Below are 10,378 nucleotides of genomic sequence, written 5' to 3'. Positions count from 1 at the left end.
CTAATAAAGCATCAGCAGAACATCACAACAAGACAACAGATCAGTGACGACTCCATCTGTTTCTTCTTCACGCAGACACACACACACACACACACACAGTTAGAGAGTACACACATAACCATTGACACACAACAGACACAAACACCTCCCAAAGTCCCTCGCTGCGACAAAACAGCTTCTCATTCAATCCTGGGATAGATATAAGCTCTTTATCTGCCTCATTTTCTTAGACACAGACACACACAGAGGCAGAAATAAGCCCATGCACACACACACACACACACAACACACACACACAAACCACTGACACAGCTCGAAGTTTGATAGAAACAGCCAGAGGAGCTGTGCGGAAGCGGCTGGATGAATACCAAACAGCTGGGTGTCTGACACTGAACTTCACTTTACAACTCACTACTACAAAATAATGACCAGATCTCCTGCAGGAGCTGCTCATGTAAATAAAAAGACTGCCAGGAAAGCTGTCAAAATTAAGGCATCACGCTGTGTGAAGTGCGTTTTTCCACGCATGGTGGGTCATCCGGATAATGGGGCAGTTATTCTCACATCATGCTTTGGGTGCTGTATTGTTAAAAGGAAAGATAAAAACTCCATTACCTTTGAAAAGTCGTCATTATTTTTGTGTTTTATGATTATCTGGTGGCACTAAAACGTCCAGAAAGGGTCTACGAAGCATAACAAATCTGATGATGTCACTGTCTGGGTGAAATTTAGAAATTCTGATTGTCAAAGATAATTTTCTTTGGAAAACATCTGCATCGTTAGCTGCGCACAATTATAACACAAACACATTTAAACACCCTGAAAGTTATAATTATGAGCTTCACAATTTAGAGTTTAGTCTCGATTAGATTTACATTCATAAATCAATAAACAACACTAAAAGGCTGTAGCTGCATGAGGCTTTAACGCTCATTACACACTGGGAAAACAAACTTTATGGTGATGAAAAAAGAAAACGGCAAACGATAAAAAGTTTGGTGCTTGATGGTGAATGTATGTAGAAATGCTGCCTGCAAGTCAAAAGCCAGGGCGTCGACCCACGCTGGACGCTTCGTCTGAGAGACGTTCTCTTCTAGCTTGCTGACGAGCTGACGTTGGTCCATTGAACATACCCATAAACATGCGTCCATTCTGTAGTCTTGGTTGCTAAGGTGGTTGCTAAGGTGGTTGCTAAGGTGTTTCTATGTGTTGTTCAGCTCCAACATGTACGGATGGATGTGAGAAGTTGACATTTGGAGTAAAGAAGGAGAAAAAGAAGTGAAATCCTGCTACTATAGTTTGTTTACGTAGCCTCCGGAGCTTCGGAGGAAGCTTCCTGAAGCTGACCAATCAGAACAGAGTGGGCTCATCAGGAGGCGGGCCTTAAAGAGACAGGAGCTAAAACGGCCTGTTTCAGACAGAAGCTGAACTGAGGGGCTGCATAAAGGACCAGTAGAAGATAAATAAGGAGTTTTTTACTGTAAATAATGCAAAGATATTCCAGTAGAGCCCCAGAATATAAATATATGTAACTTTAAAGAAGGTTCAACAAAAACTGAACACGATAACCTTGAGGAAGGTGGGATTTAATGCAAGGCTGTTGTATTAAAATGCATTAGTTTTAGCTATGTGTACTGAATAAACTCGCAACAACTCTTCCAAACTGTTAGCAGGATTCTCCCAGAATGCACTGCTGCATGTTGGCACGTGTCCTTGTTTGTTAGGCAGTTGTACAACACAGCGTGAGCTCCGCTGTATAATCATCTGGACACTGCTCAGCCTCTCATTATGTTATTTCATCTCTCTCACTTCTGACGCCTCTCAGTATCAGAGTGTTTGATATGTGAGACTTCAAGCTGGTACAAACTTATAATCAATTATTAAAGATCCCCTCATGGACAAAAAGAAAAAGAGCTTTTTCTCTGATTGAACACAACCAGTCAGTCATCCGAGTTGACACTTTGCTTCGGATTGGATGTTCTTTCCATCCAGATGCTTTAAGAATTCATGCTAAGGTGCAGTGAAACAGTTTGAGCCCATAACCCAGTGATGCTTATTTTCTTTATTCTGTTTAGTTTAAACCCACATAAAATAACCCGTTCTCTCCCATGTGGCTCCAGTTCTCTTGGTACCATGCAAGGCTAAACATACAATTATTTTCATCAGGGTCAGGGGTAAAACCAGCGGCAAGCGGTCTTATTGAACTCCTACACCCCTGGAGACTCAGTTCAAAAATAAATTCAACATCCTGGATCTATAAGATTTCCCCCCATTGGTCTGTCAGTCCCCTGCACCCAGACAGCGGTGGGGTGCAGCTCCGCCACGTGCTCTTCGCTGCCCTGAACCGCAAGCTGGTGCAGCACCGCCTCTATCGCGCTCCAATCACAGCCCACAGTCCAGCTTCTTCACGGAACTGGGGATCACAGTACTCCCCAATTAAGATGATGATAATCGGTTGACTCCATTATCAGAGATATCAAACTAAAGCCGGCAAAGACTTTCTCTTTCCCGGATGCTACGGTCTCAGATTTAATGGTCAAAATCCCTCGCCTGCTTACATAATACTCAGATATTAAAAAGATAGTCACACATTTCGGTACTAATTATATTCCCCAGCAGCAATCTGACGTCTCTCAAAACAAGATTTCATTAGACCTACTAAGCTCCCTGAACTCAAAAAGGGAAAGACATGTTCTTCTCCGGGCCCATCCCCTCTCTGGACCGCGTAGTGGGGCGTTTCACCGCACTGCTCCGGTTCCAGTCCTGGCTCCGGCTTCACTGCTGGCTGCAGAACATTGGTTTTACTGACAATTTTAATTTGTTCTGGGAGCGAGCTACACTTTTTAAAAGGGGTTGGTTTACATCCAAACCGACTGGATTTTTGCATGTCGTCTGCCAATATTCTTCACAACACTCTAATTAGCCCAGCTGTGTGACTGTCATCATATCCCAGTACACACTCTACTCCTCTCACGGTACATGACTTTGCAACCAGCACAGGTACTGTTCCTCACTCTAGCTCCCCCTACTGGTTCACTATCATTGTCAATAAGAACCATACTCCAGCTAGAAACCAGGTAGCTCCCCCTGTTGACCTCCAGTTTCTCATATCCCTGTTATCTGGAGCTCCAGCTCCGATCCAAATCCGTCACCTGCCCCTCTAAAATGTGGTCTGTTAAATGTCTGATCCTTTTTCTACAAGTCCTTTATTTGCTCTGATTTAATAACTGCTAATTGCCTGGACTTCATCGTGTCTACTGAGACCTGACTCACTCCTTATGATACCGTCCCCTTAATTGAGGTTAACCCTGTTAATATTTCTCATTTTCATCTCCCCCGGCATTCAGGTCGGGGTGGCGGCACCGCTGTCGTCTGTAGAAATAGTTTTAATGCTCTTTTCTGTCATTTAACTCTTTTGAAATTTAAGGGTCAAATTTCTGGTCCACTTCCCCTGCTTTGTATACTTTCATACAGACCTACCAAGCTAATTGGTTTTATTCATCAATTTTCTGAGCTCCTTTCTCTTGTCATACCCACATATGATCCTTGGTCATTTCAATATCCACGTATGTTGGCCTTGTAACTCTCTTTCCTGTGATTCCCTGGATCTTATTAATTATTTCTAATTATTAATTTCCTGGAGTGTTTTCATTTAAACCAAATCATTAAAGTAGCCACACATTCTGAAGGCCATACTTTAAGATCTCACCAGTGGTTTTCACGTGTTCTTGATGCTGAGTTTTCTTTCCTCCAATACCTTAACCTCTTTTATGCAGCAGTAGCGCCCGACACTATCTTCCTCTCTATCCGTGACCATATTGCTCCTCATAAAATCAGAAAGAAAAAGCATAATCTTTCTCCACGGCTCAATAAGCACACTCCGGCCCTCGAGAGACAATGCAGAAAAGCTGAACGTATATGGAAGGCTAATGGGTTACAAGTCTCCCTTGACATCCCTAACAAGTCACGTGATCAACTATCAGACTGCTGTTAACGAGGCCAGATCAGCCTGTTTCACCAGTTTGATTGCCAGTAACTCCCATAACTCTGAAGTTTTATTTAAGGTTATTGATCCTGCTGTGAGAGGTTCCTCCGTCTTCAATACTGAACTTAACCCTGAATTAAGCTAAATGTATTATATAACTCCCCCATCAGTGCTGGTCACTCGTTGACATGCGAGAGCTGTCCACATCCAACCGAGACATGTACTTTTCTCTCTAAATGGACTTTAATGCACTGTGCTGCTAACTGCTCATTCTTTTTCGGGTTTTTTCTCTTGGGATTTATATGTTTTTATCATTTTTTAAAGTGAATTTTTAGATAGACAGTATATCTTTATCCTCTCTGTTGTTGCACTGCTGGAAGGAACAGCATTTCGTTTTCTTTGTGTGTGTATGCAAATACACAAGAAAATGACAATGAACAAAATCTTGAATCTTGAGGTATTTCTGACTTATTTCATTAAAAAGATGGAGAATATTAAGACTCGGGTCATTCCAGACACACATCCTATCTGTCCCCCCTCAAACTGTGCAGTGTTGACTCAATATCAGCCAATTTCCCTCTCAGTCCTAGAACCTACTGTCTCTCATATTAAATCCTCTTCCCAGCTTGATATTATTATATATTATTGATATAACCTTTAAAAGATGTATTGCCCACTGTCAGTCCCTGCATCTTATCAATTATTAATTGCTCATTGGCCACTAGTATTTTTTTCCCTCTTTTAAAGATGTAATTGTGGAGCCCATGTTAAAGAAATCCAATCTTGACCTGCTCACCCTCAGCAATTACACACCCATTTCTAAAATATGTGTCTTATCTAAGGTGTTGGAGAAAGTTATTGCCTCTCATTGCTTAGATGAATGTTAACAGCATTTTTGATAAGTATCAGTCTGGTTTTAGAGCTCTACACGGTACTGAGACGGCCTTAGTTGGGGTGGCAAATGACCTGAATGTAGGTCTTGGATAAAGTAGACCACTCCATCCTTCTACAGCGTCCTGAAACTTGAGTCGGTCTAACAGGTTCTGCTCTCATGGAGCTCTATCACATAACATTAAGCCAACTGCAAGAAATGTGGGTGTTTTACTTCCTTATAATTAACTTAAGTTAATTTCCAAAATCAGATCCTTCTCATCCTTTGAGGATTCACATACTGTTGTCCATGCCTTTATTTTTTCTCATCTAGATTTCAGTAATGCTCTCTACACAGGTGTTGCTCAGGCTTCCCTCTGTCGTCTTCAATTGTTTCAAATTGCTGCTGCTGCTGGGATTATTACTGGTTCATGAAAACAAGATCTTATAACTCCAATTCTGGCCTCCCTGCATTGGCTTCCTGTTTATTTTAACATTGATTTTAAAATGTTACTGTTGAGCTTCAAGGCTTTACATGACCAGAACCCTAATTATATCAAAGATCCCCTTCTGTGCCTGGGTGGTCTCTTAGATGGGCTGATATTGGTTTTCTGTTCATTCCCATAGCCGAGCTGGTTGTTAAGAAAAGTGCTATATAAATAAAGTGTCTTCTTCTTATTATTATTGTTATTATTATTATGTGGTCTATGCAACATCAGAAAATAGTGAAAAAGCCAACCACAGTTTCCCAGAGTCCAGGGTGATGTCTTAACCCTTAAATGTGGTCTTTAGCAACCAAGAACCATATTACAACTTGTCTAATTTACTCATTTTATACAGTTAAGCCCTGCTGTTCCTCAAACTATTGGTTTTTAACAATTTCCTGATGTCAAAACTGTTGAAATTCACTGTTTTGCTAATGTTTTCTTGCTAAAAAGAGACTTGAGACCTGGGTATGTGATGGTGTTACATTTTTTATTGCCGGTATGCAGGTTGTTACTGATAACATATAGTATTGTGTTTTCCTGTTTTCACTATATGAATAAATTCAGGCACAAACATGATGAAGTTTGTTTTATATCAGCTTAGTGTTTTTGCATGATTTCCAGTTTAAAACTCCTTATTTATCTTCTACTGGTCCTTTATGCAGCCCCTCAGTTCAGCCTCTGTCTGAAACAGACCGTTTTAGCTCCTGTCTCTTTAAGGCCCGCCTCCTGATGAGCCCACTCTGTTCTGATTGGTCAGCTTCAGGAAGCTTCCTCCGGCTCCGGAGGCTACGTAAACAAACTATAGTAGCAGGATTTCACTTCTTTTTCTCCTTCTTTACTCCAAATGTCAAACAAAGTACTCACATCAGGCTGAAGCCCTGGATTTTGACTTGCAGGCAGCATTTCTACATATGTTTACCTCAAGTTTTGGAACTTTGACCATGTTTAACATCCGACATCAGAACAGGATATAAATGACAGAAAATCACAAAAAGCATGATATGTCCACTTTAAAAATATGTTTTTAATGGGTTTATAAATTTTATGTTCTGAAACATTTACAAGAAATATTATCTTATTATGTAGCTCAATATGCGTTATAAACATAACAAGGTAAGTAGGAACGTTTGAAAAAACACTCGTGCATTTAAGGGTGAAGATGTCTTACTTTGTCCAAACACTTTGTCTAAACACTAAACACCCAAAACCAAAGATATTCAGTTTAATTTATATAAATCAATTATATAAAGCAAACGATCAGACTATCAAAGTAGTATTATTAGCTGAACTGATACAGTGAGCTACTTTGGGGATTTGAGATGATTTTGGAGTAAAAATAAGAATTGATTAATAGGTATGAGCTCTGCAGACCAAAGTGAAAGAAAACGATTCTTTTCAAAGACTTTGACCTTCTATTTCAGAGTTTCATTTATCCAGCAGGTTTGATAGGATTAGATTGCACCTGCAGGTTTGGTGTTTGTTTGAGGTGACATGATGTGAGCTGTTGTTCAGTCGGAGGGTTAACAAAGGCCTCGGTGAAAACGTTATCTGCCACAGAGAACGGATTACCTACCGCTGCTGTACTCAACTCCACTTAAGCCTCAGATACTGTTTCTACACACCACCGCTTATCGGCCTAACTTTTATTTCTACCTCAAATTATTCACTGAAAATCACCGCTGAGTCAAACTAACCTCCTCACCTCCACTCACTATAAATCACTGTTGTTCTTTTTTTTATTCCCCAAAGAAGTTTGAATTGAAACTCAAAGCAGCACTCTGACAGATTGACAGTGTTTAATAGACCAATGTGTCAATACTACAGTGTCAAAATGACAGGAAATACTCATATAATAAACCTAAAGTTTCCCCTAAATTATGATGTATTTTGTGACAAGCACCTTGCTGGAATACAACCCCTTTTCACAGACATTATAATATTACACTATTAAAATTATAGCGTATCTGTTAATATGATCATTTTAATTTGCTGTGTTGGCAGTGTTAGCTGTAGTTGCGTTTTTATAACTTTCCGAAAACTGACAATCGGACAGGTACGCCTACTCTATGCAGTGATTGGTCGCGTGAAAGTAAACAGGGTTTGAACTTCTCTCTCAAGCTGTTTTTTCATCCTTCATTTCTCATTAATTGTCACTTTTCAAGCAACCGAACGCAACAGCATGATTGCCTTTGAGGAGAAACTGTCAGATGAAAAGATGCAACCCCCCCCCCCAGAAGAAATCCACGATCAAGAAAGGGGAAAAACTCCAAAAAACAAATATATAATTAGTAAATATCAAGAGTGCACACATTACATTCATTTTTTTGTTTCATTTTGTGCATTTTATGGGGCAAAGACATTATTTCTGATGACTGGATGCCATTTTCTTCAGTTTGTAGGTATTTTTTTCCATTTCATACATTTCCTTTAACCTTCTTATCATGTGGACGGTGCATCCTCGCTGTGCCAACGTCCGCCTATAGATTTCTTCCTGCTGTAACCAAAAGAATATTTAATAAGTATGAATAGAAAAGCCTGAATTTTGCAGAATTTCCCAAGCAGCACTGCATTTAAGGACAAAGTAATGACATATTAATCTCTAAAGGGAATCCGTGAAACATCTGCAACAGATTCTAGGAATATAAAACAGATCATCACGCAGGTTTCAGTGCATTAATTACTGCATTTGAATATAAATATGATGAGTTTCCACAGCAGGGAACCTTGAGTTTGTCCTTGACACGTTCTAGACTCAAGAGAATTAAAACAATATTAAACATAGCAGCAGGAATAATTTATAAAACCATTTTTACAAGGTGGATATCAGGATGTAATTAAAGCACATCCCTCGGAGGTGTAATTTAAAGATGAATAAAGAATCCCAATCAGGAAAGAATGATCCGTTCTGCGCCACCCAGAGAGCTGCAGACGTCTCCTGGGTTTTTATCTTCAGATTGGGTGAAATATTTCCAATCTGACAGTAATAACTCATCTAGTCACAATTAATTCTTGATGTTGTACATTCAGATACCAATTTAGCCGATCCAGCTGAAGGAAAAAGATGTTTAACTTTAATTTCACTTGTCATTTGTTTCGATTGACAACTTTACTCTGGGCAGATACAAGGCTTATACAAGTCTGATTAAAAACTTACATGGTGAGTCACACCAGATGAGATTAGACACCAGGCGATGCTGTGACTCAGCAGACTGATCACAAACCCAAATCATGGTATTTGTCAGGTGTCAGCTATTCATTTCCTCCTTTCTGGCATGAAAATCAGCTCAGACATAACATTTAGTTGACGGAACAAAATGTTTTTTGGCATTTTACTTGACTTTTCAGAGTTGTACCCAACTGTTTGTGTTATTTCTGACCCCTCGGGTTTATTCCCGACATTCAGACTTTTTTATGCTCAAGTTTATGGACTTAAACAACGAAGGTGTCACATCTCCCAATAACACAGAAACACTGTTCATGTACAGAGTTCTGGAGCATCTGAAACTTAAATATGATCATTTAATACACCTTTACTAGACCTAAATTTGGTAAGTGGACCTCTAAGACTTGTATTTGAGTACCCTGATCTATAGGTGTGCCATGGCTTTCCATTGCTGAGCGTAACTGTAGATAGAAGAAGAAGAAAATGTCCTGGAGGTTAAATTTGGTCTATGAATGGCTGTAGTCCCTGCTGGCCCACCATATCAGAAAAATACCCCACACCATTCTGACTCCATACATTGGGAAATTAATTGGTTTATCTATATTTTAAAGAAGCTGTTATTAAAATAAAGGGAGTTTTGAAATATTTTACAGTCAACTTAATAACTTCAAAGTCCAATTTGTTCTTCAAACTCTCTCTGCGTGCGCCTTTTCATTCGCTGTTTCATGTTAATGTATGTGTTTATCAAGCAGAATAAATTATCAGCTGTGTTTCTGCTGCACTCCGGAGTCAAAAATGACCATGAAATGAAAACTGTACATTATCCAGGCTGTCAGCAGCTGCCTCTTCACCTCTCTGCTGTCGTCAGTCCAATCAGTCTGAACAGCACGACGACTGCGGCCATAAAACAGAGGGAAACCGGACGAGAGGCAGCGCTGTCAATAAATGTTCTGCATGATTTCCTCTCAGACGGCGAGTCGGTTAAATGACCAGTTTCTATGGTAATTCTGAGACATTTGTTTCTGATGGACCTCAGAATGTACTGCCTCAGAGGACAGTCAGCGTTTACAGCCTCCCTGACGACACATGAACAAAACCATCACACAGCTACACGGGGAACCAGACACTTACCCACTCACCTGGATGATTGCTTTAGAGGAACAGTGAGGACTCTTTAGTTTTCCCCTCAAACTGCTTCTTGGCAGGCGATGTTCTGTGTCTGAAGTGGTGACGTCTCAACCTGCAACAACAACAGTTAAACCTGCGCAGGTGTTGATTCTCTCTCTGAGATTGTGTGTCATTAACATCCGTTTCAGCCTGCTGATGTGATATTTCAACCCAGCAAACACTGACATGTTGAATGACAGTTGGTCTGGACACTACCAGGTGTTGACTGTGTGATGAGCTGCTTTCTTAGTAAATCAGGTGCTGGATAAACGCAGATTGTGGCCACAAACTGAATGGAAACCACAGTGCAGCACTACTTCCCCTCGGCCTTCGGTCTTGTTGGGTATATGAATTAACTTTTTAACAGTGGTGACGATGTCTTAACAGCGACGTTTCTCCCCTGCAGCAATGATGTGTCGACCCAATAGCAAAGACGTTTTCTGCCTCTGGGTGTGGATACTTTCTCAGGTCGCATATCCACCGTCCTGACTCCGGCTGACATCGGAACAGAACATCTCTCGGCCGTCTGGCAGTTCCTGCTGAGAGAGTTTTCACTTCCTATTATCCAGATAAGATATGCAGATACAGATCACATTTTAATACCAGCTAAAAATGACGTCTGCGTATGCCTATCTTAGGAATATAGTCATTATCCGATTGGAGATCTTGTAGATCGTCCGGCTGTATTAGACAGAGCTGAACTGA

Source organism: Thunnus albacares, chromosome 22 (assembly GCF_914725855.1).
Source record: "Thunnus albacares chromosome 22, fThuAlb1.1, whole genome shotgun sequence".
Classification (NCBI taxonomy): Eukaryota; Metazoa; Chordata; class Actinopteri; order Scombriformes; family Scombridae; genus Thunnus; species Thunnus albacares.
The sequence above is the reverse complement of the archived record's forward strand: the minus strand, read 5'-3'. Positions refer to the sequence as shown.